Below are 21,258 nucleotides of genomic sequence, written 5' to 3' on the forward strand. Positions count from 1 at the left end.
CATTTTATTTTCTTCTTCGAGGACCTCGATAGGATTCCTTACCTACATCCTTTTCTGCATGCGAACTTGCATAGTCACCGCACTCCATCTGCATTTCTGGGTTCTTGTACATATATATACATATATACATGTATATATATGGGATCGCACCATCACTGCGTAACCATTGCATAGCCGCTGCAATACTTGCTGTCTTGCATCCTGACTGCCTTATCCCGCGCTGCTGCTGACTGCAATCGCGACTGCATGCACTGCTTCCTCGCTGCACTGCGTTTTCTGTGTCTGCCGCTCACTAAACTCGGTACTAGACAAAAAAAGTGGCTGTGAGTGCAGGTTCGAACCGTAAGGGTGAGTTACCTTCGAACTCTTCGACCTTTGTAACTCTCCGTACTATTTGTGGGAGTTCGATTGCACTGGAGACAAGGCGGAGTCATCACCGCACCTCTTCGACCTCTGTAATTTTTCGTGCTTTCCACCTCTTCGACCTCTGCAATTCCTTCATGCAACCTCTACTTGGTGAGTCACGTATATGGAAAGTGGCTGTCTTATCATCTTCATACAACCTTTTCACGTGTGTGTGTATATATATATATACACACACAGCAAGTTGCTGTCCTGTCACTATGCATACATATATATATATATATGTAATATGATGTGTTTATTTGTATATAATATATATGTGTACCCCACCGATGGATTTCTTTGCTGTAATTCCAAGAATCTTTAATTTTAAGAAGGCAGAACATGATCCCGAGACTCTCACGAAGCTTTCAGAGACGTGGTTGTTGGTGGCGGAGTGAGCAAGTTGCCTAGTACTTGTTCCAGAGACTGCAACGAGGTTTTGCTGTGTAGTGCCTTTTGATCACAGTTTTCCCTCAGTGGTGCGCTGCTATGTGGTGCTGTGCAAGAGCCTGCAGCGGGGTTTCATTGTGTAGTGCCTTTTGATCACAGTTTTCCCTTGGTGGTGCGCTGCTGTGTGGTGCTGTGCAAGAGCTTACAGCAGGCTTCGCTGTAGCCTTTTGGTCACAGTTCTCCCCTTGGTGGTGACGTCGCTGTGCAGCGCAAGAAACTGTTTGTGTAACCGCTGCGGGGTTGCGTAGTGCGATTGCATGGCATTTTGGTTTCTTTACTACTGTAGTGTTCTTTGAAGGACCGTCTTGCAGCTGCCCTTTTTGCTGCTGCTGCTGCTTGAAGCTTGTTCCCGTGCATCACTTTTACCGTGTGGGGTTATGCAAAAGACTGGAGCGAGTTTATGCTGTGTAGTGCCTTTTGGTCATAACTTTCCTCGGTGGTGACGTTGCCGTGCATATTGACCTTGCTGCTTGCGGTGGACACTTTGCCGCTGCTGCTTGGAGCTTGTTCCAGTGCGTCACTTTTACCATGTGGGGTTGTGCAAAAGACTGCCGTGAGTTTATGCTGTGTAATGCCTTTTGGTCACAACTTTCCTCGGTGGTGACATGGCGTGATGCTCACCTTTGTAATACGGCTTTGTAACCAAATCATTCCTTTAAAGAAATAAAGTATTCATATTTTGAATTTGCTTCAAAGTGTTTGTGTTTTTTGTTGGTGATGTGACTATACTCGAAGTTTTGAAGTTTCAAGTTGCCTACGTACCTTTGGTTGAGGAGGGATCAGGTCATGACGTAGTTCAAATGAGTAGTGGATTTTTTTATTTTTTAAATTTTTTTGTTTTGTTTTGTTTTGTGTTGTTTTATTTTGTTTTGTTTTGTTTTGTTGTACACAATTTATGCTCTTGCGGGCTAGGAGCATGATACATGGAATACTTATGCTGCTTGAACTTGTATTTCTTGCAGAGCTCATCCACGAGTCGGTTGGAGAATTGTTTTCCGTTTTTAGTGATGATTTAGGGAGGCACACTATATTGGTGGATGATATGCTCCTTGATGAAACGGACGACAGTTTCCTTCTTGACTTCCCTTAAAGGTATGACTTCAGCCCACTTGGAGAAGTAATCTATTGCAGCTAGGATGTAAGCTTATCCTGCTGATGACTTTGGTGCGATTGGCCCTACGACGTCTAATCCCCATGCATTGAACGGTCATGAAGCAACTGTATGATGTAATGGTTCAGGCGGTTGATGTATGAAGTTAGCATGGAATTGGCAGGCTTGGCACCTTTTGGCATGTTCCAGGCACTCATTCACCATGCTTGGCCAGTAGTAACCCATTCTTTTGAGCTGGAAATATAGCTTTGGTCCAGACTAATGCGCCCCACATACGCTTAAATGTGCTTCTTCCATGGCTTGATTGGCTTCTTCCTCACCTAGGCATGTCAGAAGTACTCATTTGAAAGAGCGTCGGTAGAGTGTTTCTTTGTAGTAGAGAAAGCGAAGTGCTCGTCGACGTATTTTGGAGCGGTGTCTAGGATCATCTGGAAGTTTTCCATGCTCTAAGTAGTCGATCAGTGGCTGTCTCCACTCTTCAGCGTCGACCGGAAGTACTGAGATAACGTTTATATCATCTAGTAGTATTTTAGTGACAAGCGGGATCACCCATCTTTGGCAAACTGGCATGTCTGTCGGTTCGTCTTCTCTTAATGTCATGCTCGAGGCTAGGTTGGCAAGAGCGTCTGCCATCTGATTTTCTTTTCTTGGAACATGTTTTAGTGTTACAGCCTTGAACCTTTGCAGCAATTGAGTTACCAGTCAGAAGTATGGGACAAGATCATCTTTCCTCACCTCATATTCAGTCAAGAGTTGATTGATTATGAGCTTGGAGTCGCCATATACCTTAAGGGCTGTGATTTCCATGTTGATTGCCATTTGGAGCCCGATGATCAGTGCTTGGTACTCAGCAACGTTGTTGGAGCATAATTCACTTAGTCGGAAGGAATAAGGTAGTATTTTCCTTTGTGGCGACATGAATACTACTCCTGCCCCCGCTCCATCTGCTCGTGTAGATCTGTCGAAAAACATCGTCCAGGTCGGTAAAATGTCGATGTAGAACACTTCATCGTCAGGCAAGTCGTCTGAGATTTTCCAATCAGCTGGGATTGGTTGATCGACAAGGAAATCTGCTAGCCCTTGTCCCTTAACGGCTTTAGCTGGAACGTAGATTATCTCATATTGATTAAGAAGCAGAGCCCATTTAGCAAGTCGCCCTGTCAAGACTGGTTTGGACATGACGTATTTGACCGGGTCAGCTTTAGCAACTAGGTGGATGGTGTAAGCATGCATGTAAAGCCTGAGCTTATGGATGGCGAACATCAAGGCAAGGCACATCTTTTTTATTGGAGATTTCCTTTTTCTATCGAGGTTTGCAACACGTCTTGGTTTGGCTATCTGACCCACGGCTTCCATGACACGACGGGAATGTGAGGCCTTCTACCTTCTATGGTGATCATCCTCATCCTCCTCCATGAAGAAAGCTTCATCTCCACCTCCATCTTCCTCGAGATTGGCCAATTCTGCCTGTTGTGCCAACAACCTTTTCTGTTGCTCCTGCAACTATTTATACTCTTCTTGAAGAAGACATTGTAATAAGAACTCAAGATTTGAAAACGATGAACAAGGATTCTGAGCTAAAAATAAGGATTGAGCTTGGTGTGAGGATGGATGTAGGGATGTAGGGTTTATATGGACAAAAAAAAGAAAGGATGAGGTTATGGACAATGCCACGTGGCACTACGTGATTGGTTAAAAATCTTATTGAAATCTTGGCTAAATTATTGTAACCCGGAAGTGACACGTGGCGTGTCGGGATTGGTCGAAAATCTTATCGGAAATCTATCCACAAAATAGTACGTTTGGATAATGACACGTGGCATGACGTGATTGGTTGAAAATCCTATCGAAAATCTATCCACAAAATAGTACGTTCGAATAATGACACGTGGCATGACGTGATTGGTTGAAAATCCTATCGAAACCTTGGCTAAATTATTGTAAAACGGAAGTGACACGTGGCGCGTCGGGATTGGTTGAAAATCTTAGTGGAAATCTATTTACAAAATAGTACGTTTAGATAATAACACATGGCGTGACAAGATTGGTTAAAAATCCTATCCGAAATTAAAACTATTTTATTTTTTTATTCTTTTAGAAAAAATTAAAAAATATTTTAAATGGGCTAGGCTGGGTGCCAGCGCATTTTGTAGGGGTGGATATCGTTTGTGCCAGCGCATTTTTTCACTGGGTGCCAGTGCATTTTTTTAGGGGTGGAGATGCATTGGCCTATTCCTGTTCATTAGAGTCTGTTACTGTTCACTGGAGTGGATAAATGGGCTGGGTGCTGACACAAAGTCCTTGGGGGTGGACTTGCTCTTATGTATCCAGCTAAGGAATTATTGTTTGTTTGAATTTCGAATGAGGCAGAAAATATGAGATGATCAATATAAAATATATTACCATATGTGGAGGGGATATTATAGGAAAAAAGAACAATAAAACCTTATAAAATATGAGGTGAAATATGCATGCTGACATGGACATGTGGTTAAGGAATTTAATTTAATTTTTAATCTTCGTTAAGGTTTTAATCTAAACGTATTTTCTTCTAAGAATTATAGTGAAGTTTTCTAATTAATTAATACTAGATACATACCAAACTAAGCCAGAACATTGTTCTAAACTAGAATCAAATAAAGGGTAATGCACTAATGTGATCATTCTAAATCAGCTGTGGAAACTCCTTTAATTGGCTAGTCCACATTCGGTGTACGGAAAAAACCATAATGCTTGACAAAAAAAACGCTAATGAAGTTCTTTCCCCTACTTTAAGAACACCCCCTCCACAGCCCCCTCACCACCACCACCACACCTCCAGTACATGTAGAACCAAACATCCCTCTCAATCATGAAAACTACAACAGATAATGACCCAGCTTCCCCTCTCCCTCATCTTCCTCTTTTTCCTCTCCCGCCCAATCCTCACCGTCGGAACCCCATTCACTGAAAAGGTACAGCTCACCAAGGACGCTATCGATGTTGGTCTAACCCATGCCCAAGGGCACCTCGACTTCGTCTCCAGCATCCCCCGCCAATCCGACCCACGCACTGCTGTCGCCCTTCACGACTGTGTCAAGTTGTTCGGCGATGCCATTCAATCTTTCCGCAACGCGCTCAAGACGTTGAACCAGCTCAGCACCCCCGGCAGCCCGTACTTCCGTGAACAGATGTTGAATGCGAACCTCAGGCGCCGCGGGTACCAATGTGGAGACTTGTAAAGACGGCTTTGAGCTTGCAGCGGAAGGCCGCCTTAAGACTGAAGTGTCCAAACGAGTGGAGGATATTAGTAGGGATTCGCACAATGCGGTTACGCTCCTTGAAAAAATTGGGGAGGGGGCGGCGCCCTAATCAGAATGTTCTTTCCCTCTTTGCAAAAGTTGCAACTGTCAATTAAGCCGAATAATTAATGAGATTAAATTGAGGTTTAAATCATATTTTATTATCGGTTTGTATTTTCTTGCTTGATTGAGGTCTAAATCATATTTTATCATCCGAAAAAAATGTGGAAAAAAAATGTTTATAAAAATAGAAAATACCATTTTTTTTTCTGTAGAAACCCAATCATCTTTTTCACTGCCACACTAAAAATATAGCTTATTTATGCTTTAAAAATAAAAAATAAAAAAATTAACGCATATCTAATATCTCTAATCTCTAATATTAAAAAGCCAGAAGTCAATTTTGGTATCTCAAAACTTCACCACAAATAGTCTCTAATATTAAAAAGCTAGAAGTCAATTTTGATGTTTCAATACTTCACCAAAAATAATTGGACTAAAAAATCCCTCAACCAAAAAATTAAAAAGCTAGCCGAAAATAATGAAAACAAATAAGCAGGGATAATTTGGTCATAAAAATTTTCAAAAACTAGAACTTAAAAAGTAAATTGGAAAAGTTATATATAAAAAAAAAAAAAGATGGAGACATGATGAACCTTCAACTGCACTACACTACCACTTCGCGAAAGAAACGGTTTTTCCTCCTGATTAAAAAAAAAAGAAAAACGAAAAAAAGAAACCGTTCTTTTCTCCACTACTTCGCCAAACCAACTGCACTACAGCACCACTTCGAATGAAATGTTCCGTTTCTTGCTTCAGTTTTCCAAACGATTGGTATTGAAATGCTCTCTCTCTCTCTCTCTCTCTCTCTCTCTCTCTCTGTTTTTATGCATGTTTTAATTTTACTATTGGATGCATTAGGTTCAATTTTATCATAATCTTCAGGGAATAGGGGCGCACAGAAAGCTGAGGATATTTAATTTGTTTATTAGTGATAATTGAGATGACATTATGGTTGCTGGTTGGTGTTGTAGGAAGAATGAGTAGCTATGCGGCATGCTCTGTATGAGACTGACCCTTTACCGAGTTAGTCCAGTCGGAAAGGGAATGACCCGGACTGCATTTTGGGAATTTTATCACCATCCCATTTCAACCAGAAATACAACCCAATCAAAAGGATGTAATAGATTAACTATGTATATGCATAGCGTTTCTCTTATGTCCATCGGAAAGCAATTAATATATATATTACTAATTGTAAAGGTATGTGACCAAATATGTTTGATGATGCTGTCATTTGTTGGTTTCACTGTACCTATTAGTGGTCCTCGGTTACCCCTTATGCAGGGCATTAAAGGTGAAGCGTCTTCGGTGTTCAGGCATCTATGGTGTTAAGGCCTCTTAATTTTTGGATTGCATTTTTTGTTTACATGACTTTGGAGAAGATCAGATATGGTATGTGCAATTTTCAACGTATGCACTATTTCAACTAAAGTATATTGGTGTGTTTTCATTGCATTTTCACTAACAAAGAACCCATTGAGCATTGTTTAGCCCATTCGCTAGGGCATGTTGGCAGTGGAGACAATCAAAACCAAATATTATTGGTAGGTGGTGGGTTAGTTAAGAGTGTAGGGAAAATAGGAGTATGTAAAATTGAACTACCACAGTACCACATATTCGTGTACTCCACAAGTAATTCCTGAACTACAACATAAGACTTATTACATATTGGTTGCATACCTTACGACACATTATATATTGGATTAAAGTTATACAGTTCATATGGTTTAATGGCATTTGTTTGTAAACCATGCTTAGAAGAAATCCCTTCATTTGAACTGACTTGAACTTTTTTTTCCTAACATTTAATTTTTGTTTTTTCTAATACCAGACTTTCGATGAAACTTACAGTTTTTGAATTGATTGTAGAATGTTAATTATGTTGTTTTCTAAATTTCTACAGTTATAGACTTTGATAATCTCATTGCATTTAGGTACTGAAATTTCCAAAAAATAAAAAATAAAACAAACAGATGATGAATTATATGAGGCTATCCAAGACATGAACTTTAGTTTTGAAGCAGCAGTATAAATAAATGGTTAGTTTTTATTTGTTTTTAAGGTGTGCTAACCATTTTAATCAATTTAAAACGTTTTTTCATTGTTTTAGGTGTTATCACGATACTTTGAGTATTAGTGTTAGGTTTTGTTTAATGATTCCATTACTTAATTGTTTTAAATTTCAACTTTAGTTGTATTGCTGAAAGTTTGATTAATAAATTACTTTGCAGAAACAGAGTTTACAAGAGCTAAGAGGATACTGAGCAAAGACTTACAACATACATAGTGACTTAAAGAGGATACTGAGCAAAGACTTACAACATACATAGTGACTTAAAATAGTCTTACTACTATTCTCTTTTGTTTCTCTTCCATATTTTGTTGTATGTATTTAACCATTCTTTTGTGTTAATAATTTGTCTAGATGCATGTACATGTTGGTAGAGATTGGTTTTGTGTACAACTACTTTCAAACCTTCTCACAATGCAACAGGATCGTTTCATACTTTGTGTAGTAAAAGTTGATCATTTAATTTAAAAATAAGACGTCTGCCAAACATGTGGTTTGGACATAAATAAAAGATCTTTAGGGACGCGTAGCACCCGTGATAATAAGAAAAAGGTCTCTTGCATGCACGTGCAAAGAGGTTAGTGTTTTATAAAGCCATGTAGAGTTCTAATTTGGCTAGGGAGTGGGCCTTGCGCATGCCACATGTAGTTAACAAAAATTGACGGACAAGGAGACGGATGTCTGACATTGATATGAATTCGGAAATGGAGGTATGACATTGCAATATTCAAAGATGAGTTATGAGTAAAATTTAAGGAAAACTAATGAAAATGGCTTGAAAATTTTGAGTTTTAAAGATAAGGACAAAATAAAGGGTAAAGTGAATAGTACCATGATTGACTTTTTAGTGTAAAAATGTGGTTTTTCGTTAAAGTGAATAGTACCGGAAGCTTTTCGTTAAAATTCCCTAAAATTTATGCAAGTCAAATCTGTCGGCAATTTGATAGTGCACTTGCATAATGAAGTTCCCGTGTTTTGATTCGGGATATCTTGGAATATTCTCTAGGGTTAGGTATTATTCTATTAGAGTTGTAATGGTAAGGAATTAACTTACTATAAATAAAGGCACAATATGGTGGAATACAACATCTCACAATATTTAAAATCTCTCTCTTCTCTCTCTCTCTCTTTCTTGCCGCCGCCTTCCCCTCTCTATTCCCTTATAATAGTTCAGTAAAATAGGCATAACTTTAGCTTACCTGATCTTTTGGTTCGAGGAACCTCCTGCTATAATTTCCGATCTTTTATTGGAGGATAACATTAGTCGTTATGTTTTTTATGGAATCAAATTCAATTTGGAGATTCCTATGTGACGTTCGTTTTGGGAAACACAACCAACAAAAAAAGGTGACAAAGTTTTACATGTAAAGTTTGTACGCCTAGCTATAAGCTATGCATGCATGTCGTGTTCTATTTACTAGTACCAAAAGTGGTAGTGCTCGCTCTACATGTCTACGACGCGCATTCACATATAAATATAGTATGACATAAATGATAAACCTATTAAATTACCAAATGAGAACCCTATCAAAATTAGAGGTAAAAACTTCACGACTCTTCTTGTGAATAGGGAAATTAATTGATTGGCAACGCATCTTCAAACTGCCAACTATTTCCAATCTCCTCTCATTCTCTCCAATCAGCTACACCGCCAACAAACAAAAGAATCATATGTTCATAACAAAAAATGGAAAAATGGGGTTGTTGCTTATGTCTTAGCAGTTTTGAGTTTTCCCATTTTTGTCATGAACGTATGAGTCTTTTTACTCTATAGTGTTTACAACTTTTCCTTCTGGTGTTGCCCCATTGGGAGAAAGGGAATATAAAGATGCCAATCAATTAATCTATTAAATAATCAAACATAAGCAGCCATAACGGCTGACCATTCGTGTAGTGCAGCCCATCCATGCGGCCGACTCGTCTAACGGCTGTGATGACTATCTGTAGGACCGGTTCCCGAAAATCCAAATAATTCACGGTTGAAACTCGACTTAATTTTTATTCTTCACCAAACAATACTTGACTATTGAAAGATGAGTAGGAACTCATACTCAAAATTTTTTAAAATTGTTTGTTGTCAATTTATAAAAGTTCATGTTTATAATCAGAACCATTCATATTATAAATTATCTTATAAAGATTGCCTCTGCAAAAAATCAATTAAAATAAGGTCGTTTAGTCATCAAATTGTTTAAAAACAAATGAACAGTATTTGTAAAAACATTACGAACCGTCTATGTATTTGCTACAATAGATTGACTAAATGACCTTAGTTTTAATTTATTTTTTGTAGAGATGATCTTTACAGTGTGATTCATAATATGAGCGGTTATGATCATAAACACAAAGCTTTGTGATTAAAACATTAAGAGTTTTGAGTATGAGTTCTTACTCATCTTTAAGTAGTCAAGTATTGTCATTTTTCACACCCTCATTTGCTATGAGCAGGGTGTGACTTGTAGGGCTATAATTCCCTGCTAAATTCTTCTCATACAACTAATTAATTTTTATGTTCTGTTTAGTTACAAGCACACAGTACTAGGCTGGGTTTTCTAATATATGGTCTAAAAAAATGTAAAGACTATTCTTAATCAACTACGTTTCAATCACAAATAAGGCATATTGTGATTTTTAGAAAATGTTATCTCTTTGACATTTTCCTATTCATATTGATAAACATATATATGACAGCTGTTGTAGCCTCCATTCTCCCTCGCCAGTGTTTTTCTCATTTTTGGTTTATTGGGATTTTTAGGATTTTTTTATTTATTAATTGATTGATTTGGAAAGAATTGTTTGAAGAAAAAAATTTCTAACTGGCAAATATAAGCAAAAGGAGTATGATAGGTTCATAAAATAGAGGTTTTCAAGAATTGATCGCTGTAAATTAATATCCCTAATCCATAAATCAATAGTACGCGTTTGCTTCTGAATTGTGAAGACTGACGAGCGACAAGCACTCTTTGGATAAAATGGGGACATTCACTACCAACTTTATATTCTCTAAAATAATAGTCAAATTCCTGATCATATTATATATAGATGCACATACCGTGACCTTATTACAAATTAATTCCTCAAACGTTTCCATTGTAGCAATGGCTTCTAAATTCTTTCATCTTGTAAAAGTTTCATCATTTCTCATAATCTTCCATTTCCTCAGCTTTCAATCTCTAGCAGATGTCACTCCAAACACTCCTCTCCCACCAGAAACCATTTGCAAGTCCACCCCTCATCTTCTTACTGCATATCTGTCCTTCCTCACAGCAATGCCAATGTCTACGACTTTGGCAGGTTCTCAGTCCAACAATCACTTTCACAATCCTGAAAGTTTTTAAATTTGCTCAAAAATTATCTTCGAGGCGGCTCAATTTTACCACAGCCTGCAATCCAAGCTCTAGAGGATTGCAGGTTACAGTCAGTTAATTTTTTGAATTGAACTCACTTAAAATAGCAGAGTCGTAAGATGTCGATCCATCTCCTGCACTCTTATTTCCTGTGATTATTGTCTGGTTGATACCGTCTCCAATCATCAACAAGTACTTTTGTGATATGATTGACACGTACTCTTGGTAAAGACCTGCAGTGACATATATCACGAAGTATCCTCAACCAGCAACAGAGTCATTTGGTGCAGCAGCAATGGCAGCATTGATGGTGGTGAAGTTCCCACTTCCATCTTGACTCACAACCACTTTGTCCTTGTCTAAAACCTCTTTACCTCCCACTTGAAGAAGCAAGAGTTCCTTTCCGAATCTAATATGCCTCTTGGGTTGTTTTGGCACCCCATTTCTGTCCTTAGGCACCCAACCCTTAGTTAAAAATGCCAAAGTGACACTGTACAACTGTGTGTTGATGGAAATTGGGATTGACAGATCACTAATGACACTCCCAACTGAAGAAGGAACTAGTCTTGTTAACTGCTTCGAGGGAGGTTGACAAGAAATCAATGCTTGACAATGTAAGCAACCTGCAATCCTCTAGAGCTTGGATTGCAGGCTGTGGTAAAATTGAGCCGCCTCGAAGATAATTTTCGAGCAAATTTAAAAACTTATAGGATTGTGAAAGTGATTGTTGGACTGAGAACCTGCCAAAGTCGTAGACATTGGCATTGTTGTGAGGAAGGATAGATATGCAGTAAGAAGGATGAGGGGTGGACTTGCAAATGGTTTCTGGTGGGAGTGGAGTGTTTGGAGTGAAATCTGCTAGAGATTGAAAGCTGAGGAAATGGAAGATTATGAGAAATGATGAAACTTTTACAAGATGAAAGAATTTAGAAGCCATTGCTACAATGGAAACGTTTGAGGAATTAATTTGTAATAAGGTCACGGTATGTGCATCTATATATAATATGATCAGGAATTTGACTATTATTCTAGAGAATATAAAGTTGGTAGTGAATGTCCAAAGAGTGCTTGTCGCTCATCAGTCTTCATAATTCAGAAGCAAACGCCTACTATTGATTTATGGATTAGGAATATTAATTTACAGCGATAGGTTCATAAAATAGAGGTTATCAAGAATTGATCATACTCCTTTTGCTTATATTTGCCAATTGGAATTTTTTTTTCTTCAAACAATTCTTTCCAAATCAATCAATTAATAAAAAAAATCCTAAAAATCCCAATAAACCAAAAATGAGAAAAACACTGGCGAGGGAGAATGGAGGCTACAACAGCTGTCATATATACGTTTATCAATATGAATAGGAAAATGTCAAAGAGATAACATTTTCTAAAAATCACAATATGCCTTATTTGTAATTGAAACGTAGTTGGTTAACTTCTACAAATTGACAACAAACAATTTTGAAATTTTTTGAGAATGAGTTCCTACTCATCTTTCAATAGTCAAGTATTGTTTCGTGAAGAATAAAAATTAAGTCGAGTTTCAACCGTGAATTATTTGGATTTTCTGGATTTTCTGGAATCCTCTAGAGCTTGGATTGCAGGTTACTTACATTGTCAAGCATTGATTTCTTGTCAACCTCCCTCGAAGCAGTTAACAAGACTAGTTCCATTCTTCCTAGTTTTGATGCCGAAGATGTCAAAACTTTGCTTAATGCAATTTTGACCAACCAACAAACTTGTTATGATGGCATTCAGTCTCTTCCTTCTTCAGTTGGGAGTGTCATTAGTGATCTGTCAATCCCAATTTCCAACAACACACAGTTGTACAGTGTCACTTTGGCATTTTTAACTAAGGGTTGGGTGCCTAAGGACAGAAATGGGGTGCCAAAACAACCCAAGAGGCATATTAGATTCGGAAAGGAACTCTTGCTTCTTCAAATGGGAGGTAAAGAGGTTTTAGTCAAGGACAAAGTGGTTGTGAGTCAAGATGGAAGTGGGAACTTCACCACCATCAATGCTGCCATTATGAAATGAGCACTGTTCCACTTTATTGGTGTTTAAACAAACACAAACATCTCATTTGTGTCCCTAATTTTGTGCCCAAAGGCCACTTTTCTTGTAGTGAAACCAAAGGGGTTTAAATAGTATTACCCCACTCTAACTAACACCAAGGCCTTTTGTGGTAAAATCTCACACCTGACGGATTGGACAGGTAGTAAAGTTGGGGATAGTATCGGTGTCGTTAGAGTGGGACGGGTCCGGCGATCCAAAAATTCCAACAAGCAGTTGCAGTCTGAAACGGGGGTGATATGTCAGTGTTCTATAGGTGCAGGCTTTGAAGGCTATCAGGACACCTTGTACACACATTCCCGCAAACAACTCTACAGAGAATGTGATATCTACGGAACAGTAGATTTTATATTTGGCGATGCTACCGTTGTTCTCCAAAACTGCAATATATACCCTCGTCAGCCTAATAAAGGGCAATCCAATGTCATCACAGCTCAATGTCGAATGTACCCGGATTTCAAAACAGGGATTTCAATACACAATTGTACTATTGAACCTACACCCGAACTGGCTTCAAGTAACTATAAGGTCAAGACCTATCTAGTGAGGCCATGGAAGAAGTATTCGAGAACAATTTACATACAAACTTCGATGGGAAGTTTAATTGATCCAGCTGGATGGCTTGCTTGGAGTGGGGATTTTGCACTCAGCACATTGTATTATGCTGAGGACAATAATACTGGTCTAGGATCAAACAATACAACTAGGGTTCAATGGCCTGGTTACCATGTTATCAATGCAAGAGATGCCGCTAACTTTACAATCTCCAACTTCTTGGAGGGGGATATTTGGTTGCCTAACAATGGAGTCCCTTACACGGGTGGTTTAATTTGAATAACTTGTTGAACTGTTTATTTCATTTTATGCGCAAGCTAGGTTCTCTACTATAATTTCAAAATGTAATATGTATGGTATCTAATTTATATTAAAATTAATTAAATACTTCTAGCTAGAAATGTCATTGCCATTTATGTATTTCCGCTCTTTAATCCTATTTTCACTGCTACTGCTTTGGATAAAAGTTAATAATTTTGCAATTCCAGGAATTTCCAATCTTCTCATCTATCTAAGAACTTGAGGGGTATAGTCATTTCGATTATATAATCAGCATCTTCTTTCAGATGACAAACTTTGAAATTGAAGCATATTTTGATGATGAATAGAGCGATGGGGTTGTTGGGGGTTTCCATCAAAAAGCGGTTGAATTTGAAAGTGGTGGTGGGTGGTGGCCCTCTTTTGTTGGGGGTTTCCGTCAAAAAGCGGTTGAAGGTGGTGGTGGATGTCACTCCTTTGATTGAAGATGGACGCGGTGGTGTCTTTTGGTTTATTGGATGTGGTGGCAGGTGGTGTCTTCTGGTTTCTTGAAGGTGGTGGCGGCGGGGTCGCTCGTTTTGTTGGGGTTGAGAGCGATTTGCCGGAGGTGTTTGCATGGAGAGGTGAATCGATGATGAAAGAATGCAAGAGAAAAAAGTGGGCCCAAAACTCCAAATACGGATGTCTTTTAATTTTTAATTTTGGTAATGATGGGATGCAGTATTGAGAAAATATATACGTGGGTAGAGAGTAGCGAGTCTCCTTAGCATTTTTTTTATAAGTTTTTAAGTTAAGAAAATTAATGAAAGTAATTTGAAAATTTTGAATTTTAACGATAAGGACAAAGTAAATGATAAAGTGAATAGTATCAGAATTGACTTTTTAATATAAAAATATAATTTTTCATTAAAGTGAACAGTACCGAATTTTTTTTGTTAAAGTTCCCTTTTAAGTTTTGATTAACCTTTTAAAATTTTAATCAGGATATTTTAATTTATGTCCATATCAGCATTTTCTTATTTAAATAATTTACTTGTCATTAATGTACATACTCATTTCCGGTTTATCCACTGTCATCACTTATTAATTATTGAGTAATATTATATTTATCATCTACTTGTGCATATTTTTAGACCATCTTCAACTCTTAGATTAAAACCTAAGATTTTTAGTTCAGATTCAGGTTGTTGATGTACAAAATCAGTGAGGACTTTGGTACAACAGAAAGTGTCAAGTTTGTGAGCTTCACTAGATTGCTCCGGTCACTAGTGTGGATAAGTATGTAAATGGATAGAGACAAGGAAGCAAACAGAAGATGTATGTGGTTCACCCAGATTGGTTACGTCCACAGAGTAGAAGAGTTCTCATTAATTGTGAAGGGCTTACACAAGTACATAGGTTCAAGCTCTCCTTTTGTGAATACCAGTGAATGATTTAGTACAAATAAAATTAGGAATTATTATGGGAGAATGATCTCCTTTTATAGAAGAGAGTTTCTAGGTTTGTTCTGACATTGACACGTGTCGTGTTGTGATTGGCCTCTGATATTGACACGTGTCACGCTGTGATTGGCCTCCTGGTTGGAAGGAAACTATTCTGGGTCCTTGACGGTATAACGTTGACCGATGCTTGGTAGTTTCGGGATTGGTCAAGTATGGTACAAATAGTGCTCCCCTAAGTTTCCGAGTGAGAGAAGCTCCTCGGTTGGGGACTTGCAATATCCAAGCCGCTGAGTAATCACGAAACTTCTAAGTACCGAAGTGTGGTATCGTTTTCACTTGCCTTATCTGTCTTATAGGTAGATATGGCATCTTCTCTAGAAGTACTTTTCCTCCAACCAAGGGTGGTTTCTTTAACCAATGGAGATGCACAAATGTATCAATTTCACTTGAAGCTTACTTGTAGTTTCGAGCTTGATCAAGCGCGATACAAACCCTATAGTAGGAGTCCCCCAAGTCTCTGAGCGAGGAGATCTGCCGAAAGAGGTGACAGACAAGGTAAGCAATCTGAGTTCAAGCAATCAGTCTCAGATCAGTAGTTTGATTTCGAGTTCTGGCTGATCGTTTTCATTCTCCCTATCTTGCAGGCAGCAAGAAAGATAAAGAAAAGAAAAATGAGAAGAGATGATATGTGATACTTTTGCTTTTGAAGAAATAACTTTCCACAGGCTTATTCTTGAACTGGGCTGGAGGGTTTTCTAGTTTCCTTCAGAGTATAAGGCCGACTCAAGAATATGAGGGTCAAAACAAGTCCATCAAATCAAGAATGCGTTCGACCTTGATGATATGGGATACTTTTGCTGTTGACAAAGTAATAGATGAATCGACACGTGTTCTGTTGCGCTTGTCTCCACATGCTTCCTTGTATTCTTCTCACTTGCCCTATTTATTCCTCAAGCAGATGTGGTATCTTTTCTGGAATCATAAGATGTTGAAGATGAGTACTCGAGAGCAATGCCAAGTAAGTAATTAGGCAAGGAGTTCCAGGCAGTCAATTCCTGATTGGAAGCTTGATTCCAAGTGCTGACTGATTGCTCTTTTTCTCCTTGTCTTGCAGGTAAGAACAAAGGCAAAGGAAAAGACAGGGAAAAAGCATGATATGGGATACTCTTGCTTTTAACCCTGATGATATGCGATACTCTTGCTCTGGTGTGGCTTGTTTGCAGAGGTATTATCGGGGGGAAAAGAAGTTGAGTATTTCGAGAGACTCTGCTGAGAGTGCCCTCTCGGATGTGGAGAAAAGTTGAGCATTTTGTTTTATTTACAGGTCTGCCTGGGTGTGGAGGATGAAGGTCAACATATATAGGAATTGTCCCAACAGCAAGTAGTAACGTTGTTCCTATACCCTTCTCGATCATAGCAATGTAGTGGGAGCTGCAAGATTCACGTGTTTTAACTTTGTCAGAGCACTTTGAAAAAGTGGTATCTGGTATCTGGAAAGCTGATGTTGCATGTGAAGATTGCAAATAAGCTTTATCTAAGGAAATCTGGCTCTTGAAGTTCGAAGAGCGGTACCTCTTCGATTTTTGAACATGCAATCCTATCGGGGATCTGGCTCTCGAGTTTCGGATAACGGTGCCTCTTCGATTTTTGAGAAAGCAATCCTGTTAGGAGTTTGGCTTTCGAGATTCGGAGAGCAGTGCCTCTTCGGTTTTTGAGAAAGCAATCCTGGTAGGAGTCTGGCTCTCGAGATTTGGAGAGCGGTGCCTCTTCGATTTTTGAGCAAGTAATCATGGTGGGAGTCTGGCTCTCGAGATTCGGAGAACGGTGCCCCTTCGATTTTTGAGCAAGTAATCATGTTGGGAGTGTTTTCTTAATGTGAGTAAAGGTTGGGCATTTTTGCCAGTCTGCCTTGTGGGTAATGTTAGGGTAGCTGGACTTTCAAAATTTATATGTCTAAACTTTGTCAGAGATCTTTGGCAAAGTTATCTGTGGTACCTGAGGAGCTGATGTTGCATGTGGGGATTGTCAACATATTTTACTCAGGAAAATCTGCTTCTCGAAATCCAGAGAGTGGTGCCTCTTCGATTTTTTAACAAACGGCCCTGCTGCCATTTCTTTTATAGGGGCACCAATTGTGTGCAAGAAGTACATTCAGAGAGTTATTGCTTGTAGGAATTTTCCTCTTGTTTTTGTACTTCAGAGATTTATTGGACCTCATTTCTCCTTCATCATTTCTGAAAATGTTTGGCCCATCCAACCGTCGTTTTGACTTGAACTTTGGTGAAGAGGCAGCCATGCCTCCTCAAGACAACATATGGCACTCATCCTTCTTTATGTTTGCTTTTTGCTGAGAATAATAAGGATGACTGTCATATCTTCTTTCATCCATTAGCAACATGTGGTTAGGTTCATAACTAATCATGTAAATTGATTTCATGAAGTTCTAGGATAAATGTCATATTCTAGGGTTCAAGTGATGTTCATAATCCTCTTCATTCTTAATGAGTTTCTAGGTGCTAAATATGAGTATATGCCATGCTAGGTTACACCTACAAATATAAGTTTTATGTATATGCCATGCATCTAACATGCAAAGTAAGAGAGGATTTATACAATCTAGTTATATACCATGCTAGATATGTGAACCTCTTAGTTGTGCATTTGAAAGGGATAAGTTAAAAGATCATATCACTTATTCAGGAATGTTTAGGGGAAGGCATTTGTTTATTTGAAGTCAGATTTAAGTCCTAAAAACGTTTCTAACCTATTCCATGTCTTAGGTTTGTTTTTAGATAGTTCTAATTTTTCCCTTTTCTTTCTGTCTTTATTTCTTTTCCAAAATTACTTAAACCCCCATTTTAGCCAAAATGGTCCCTGAGATTTGCATAACACATCACTTTGGTCCCTAAGATTTCAAATCAATAGAAGTGGTCCCTGAGAATGTCCACAATCCATCATTTTGGCCATTCCGTTAAAAATTCCGTTAAGTGTCCCGGAGCTCTTGACCGGAAGTTTGGGCAATTTTCAAAGCTTCGTAACTCAATCGTTTATTAACCAAATTCAACCCATAATATATCAAAATGAAGATAGGAAAGTGTAGAATAATATTATACCATTTGGAAGCTCAATGGTTGCCAGAGAGGGTCGGAAATTAGCCTCAAAGTTGACTGGTCCGAGGAAAAACTGGAAAACTCGCCGGAAACTGGGTAAACTTTAAACGTTCATAACTTCTTCAATACTCAACAAAATCAAGTGATTCAAAAAAAAATCATACTTATCAACGAGACAAATAGAATGGTATATTTTTCAATGGCTAACTCGTCGTGGTTTGGTCAAAAAACGCCTCGAAAGTGGTTGTCTTGGTCTCGAGTTAGTAACTTTCGAGCCATTTTTCAGCGAAATAACGGCGATTTAGCCATCAAAAAAGGTACCATGATCTTCATCTCATCAAGAAGTATGATTTTCGTTTTTGAATCACTTGAGTTCGTTGAATATTGAAGAAGTTATGAACGTTTAAAGTTTACCCAGTTTCCAGCGAGTTTTCCAGTTTTCCTCGGACCAGTCAACTTTGAGGCTATTTTCCGGCTATCTCTGGCAACCATTAGGCTTCCAAATAGGTATAATCTTCTTCTACACTTTCCTATCTTCATTTTGATATATTATGGGTCGAATTTGGTTAAGAAACGATTGAGTTACGAAGCTTTGAAATTACCCAAACTTCCGGCCAAGAGCTCCAGGACACTTAACGGAGTTTTTAATGGAATGACCAAAATGATGGATGGTGGACAATCTCAGAGACCACTTCTATTGATTTGAAATCTCAGGGACCAAAGTGATGTGTTATGCAAATCTCATGGACCATTTTGGCTAAAAAGCCCGATTTTGATTTACTTTAAAACCACCAAACCAATCACTTCAACTCCTAAAATCTATTAATCAAAACGCAAAATTAAGCAAATTGTTGTAAATAGTGGGTATGTATGCCCACATGCATATAGTAAGCCTTTCACTATGTTGCTTGTGATTTGCTTCTATAAAAGCAAGTCTTATGGAACACAAAAAAAAAAAAAAGGAGATGAATGTGAGGGACTCACGGGAGAGAGAGGAAGGAAAAGAAAGAAAGAAAAGAGAGGAAGGAAGAGGAAGAGAGAAAAGAGAGGGAGAGGAGAAGAGATAAATAGAGAGAGTTATCTTTGTACTCTTATTATTTCAGATTATAATGAAAGCACCACTGCTGCCCTGAGGACGTACTCCAGTCACACTGACTATAGAGGAACCTCGTAAATTTTGTGTCTTGTTTATCTATTCCACTGCACACACCGTTGATTTGATAACACAAATCCATTTCACATTACATTGCATGCAAAAATCCTTCTTTCCAATACTAAAATGAACAGGTCCAATTAATATTAAAAACAAAACAAAACAACACATTCTTTGCTTGTTCACTAATTCAAAAATCAACCTAGAAGATCCAAGAGGATTTTCTCTATCTCTCTGACTCCGATGGCTTCCCCATTTAAATCCCACCCATCCTTTCCCTTCCTTCACCCATCATTTGTATGGGAGGGTAATTTGATAATTTTAAGTTTTAGAAAAATTTTATTTATGTCATATTGTTGTGCATGTCATGTGCATATTATGTACATATCTCAAAATTCTATTTTGATCTCAAGATTAAGAAAATTTGGTCATTTTGTCTATTTCCCAAGAAAAGATCAAGTTATTTTAAAAAATTGTAAAAGAATCTCTGATGAAATTGAATAGAAAATTTGGTCATTTTGTCTATTTCCCAAGAAAAGATCAAGTTATTTTAAAAAACTGTAAAAGAATCTCTGATGAAATTGAATACTAAATCATAACAACTAGAGATTTTATAATTAATTGGTACGACACATATAATGGGAAATCGTGTAGTTTTGTATTAAAAATAATAGTAGGGATTAAATTTTTGAACTAAATTTTGTAAACTAAATAATATGGTTGTTAATTATTTTCTATTAATGACACTTATAAAAAATCTAGTTTAAAAATTTGTTTTACCTAGCATTACCCTAAAAAATGACGACTTAGAGCATCTCCAAAGGAGATGTCAAATTCAAAACATCAAATTTCAATTTGATGGCTGACTTGACAATTTGACACACGGTTAATATTTTCCTTCCACTCAATATGCCAAAATTTATTGCTTCATTTATGTTTTTTTTTAAATAATAAAAGTTGGGTTGTTATTAGTTTAAAATTAATAAAATAATACTTAAATAATAAATATGCTAGCATTTAAGGTAAAGCAAGTGAAATGCCTTTAGAAATAGCAAAATTCATATTTGAAGGCAGCTTCAAATTTGATATACCTTTGTCCATGTCAACTTAGCCTTCTTTTCTATGTTAGCTTTGACAACTCGATTGGAGAAAATAGTATGTCATTTGTTACTGTTATATATCTATGTGGCATTTTTGACATCTCATTTGGAGATGGTCTTATAATACATTTGACATCTGAATTGTATAACAATATTGAATAAAAATTCTATAAGTTGTAGCTGTTGAGCTAACTGATATGAGTGTGAGCACCTAAATTGAAAGCTCCCTATATCTAGTGTGTATATGTATATATGGGAAAGGGATCCTCTTCGAATCCCTTCCTTCTAATCCACCAAATCAGGGGATCCGTGCCGTTGAAATTTGATCCAACACCTACAAACAGGGATCCACTTTAAAAGTTATAATAACTTCAACCGTCGGATCAAATTTCAACGGCACAAATCCCCTAATTTGGTGGATTAGGAGGAAGGGATCCGGAGAGGATCCCTTTCCATATATATGCACCTACGTAGGTAATATAGTAAATGATTAATGATCAGTTAAGATGGTTCTGGTAATTATTGGTAGACACTCCCATAGTACATTCGTTGGACGGGATTCACGACCCACACAACAAACTATTAGCAAAATGGAATATATATCTAAGATTCTAAGTGAAGCAATGCATATATGCCATCCCAAAGTCGCTGTGTATGTTACAACCAATTACGCTTAATTATAGCCGTTTGATAGGGAAAATCACACCCCATGCATATATGCAAGAAGGACGAAGCAATGGCCAAGCTAAATTCTCGTTGCACCGACCATTTCTTTCTCACAGCAAAATTTAGCTCCATCCATTTTTTAAGACCTCTCCCTTCTCTCTCTCTCCTTCAAA

The 21,258-nt window shown here is 37.8% G+C and overlaps 1 pseudogene; it reads left to right on the forward strand.

Annotated features, from left to right (window-relative positions):
• The first annotated feature begins 10,479 nt into the window (after nucleotides 1-10,479).
• LOC126603031 (probable pectinesterase/pectinesterase inhibitor 7) lies at nucleotides 10,480-13,635 on the forward strand (annotated as a pseudogene).
• Nucleotides 13,636-21,258: the final 7,623 nt, after the last annotated feature.

This window comes from Malus sylvestris, chromosome 15, assembly GCF_916048215.2.
Source record: "Malus sylvestris chromosome 15, drMalSylv7.2, whole genome shotgun sequence".
In the NCBI taxonomy this organism is placed as follows: Eukaryota; Viridiplantae; Streptophyta; class Magnoliopsida; order Rosales; family Rosaceae; genus Malus; species Malus sylvestris.